Genomic DNA, 1,092 nt, shown 5'->3' on the forward strand with positions numbered 1-1,092 from the left:
GGCTTAAGTGTTTCGCTCCTACTGTTCAATCTATACATCGAAGAAACAATGATGGAAATAAAAGAGAGCTCCAATAGTGGAACTGAAATTGAAGGTGAAAGGATATCAATCATTAGATTCCCTTATGACGTTGCTATTCTCAGTGAAAGAAGAAGATAGAATGAACAGCATAAGAGTATAGAATAAGGAGTGAGACGAAAGTAATGAGAGATAGCAGAAATGAGAGGAGCGAGAAACTTAACATCAGAATTGGTGATCACGAAGTAGATGAAGTTAAAGAATTCTGCTACCCATGCAAAGTGGTAGGACATCTGGTAAGACATCAACAAATAGCTTCCATGGTACTACAGGACTGATGACTCAAAAAAAAAAGAAAAGAAATAAAAGACGTGTAACTGAAATTTAAGGGATTCCATTTAGTAATCATGTGTATGGTCTCACACTTTTCATTACATAGGGTGAACTGACTTTTTTAGCACCATACATATATCTTGTCTAAATCATTTTGCAATTGATTTTTATCTACCGATGACATTATATGACCGTAAATGACAGCACCAGCCAACGGCCTTGCCGCAATGGTAACACCGGTTCCCGTCAGATCACTGAAGTTAAGCGCTGTTGGGCTCGGCTAGCACTTGGATGGGTGACCATCCGGTCTGCCGAGAGCTGTTGGCAAGCGGGGTGCACTCAGCAGTTGTGAGGCAAACTGAGGAGCTACTTAATTGAGAAGTAGCTGCTCCGGTCTCGTAAAATAACATACGGCAGGTAGGGCGGTGTGTTGACCACATGCCCCTCCATATCCGCAGCCAGTGACGCGTGTGGGCTGAGGATGACACGGCGGCCGGTCGATACCGTTTGGCCTTCATGGCCTGTTCGGACGGAGTTTAGTTATAGTTTTAAATGACAACACCATCCGCAAAGAATCTAAGATCGATGCTCAGTTTGTGTCCTAAATCATTCATATACACACATCAAAAAAGTTTTGCATCACCTCGTTCCGAGAGTTCCGGAACCTCTAAAAGTTGGAATAGAGGTCAACATAAACATTAATTCCGCCCTTTTCATTGCTCCTGAAAACCACGCATTGCA

At 42.7% G+C, this 1,092-nt stretch overlaps 1 pseudogene; it reads left to right on the forward strand.

Annotated features, from left to right (window-relative positions):
• Positions 1–560: 560 nt before the first annotated feature.
• LOC124559205 lies at positions 561–678 on the forward strand (annotated as a pseudogene).
• Positions 679–1,092: the final 414 nt, after the last annotated feature.

This window comes from Schistocerca americana, chromosome 1 (genome assembly GCF_021461395.2).
Source record: "Schistocerca americana isolate TAMUIC-IGC-003095 chromosome 1, iqSchAmer2.1, whole genome shotgun sequence".
Lineage (NCBI taxonomy): Eukaryota > Metazoa > Arthropoda > Insecta > Orthoptera > Acrididae > Schistocerca > Schistocerca americana.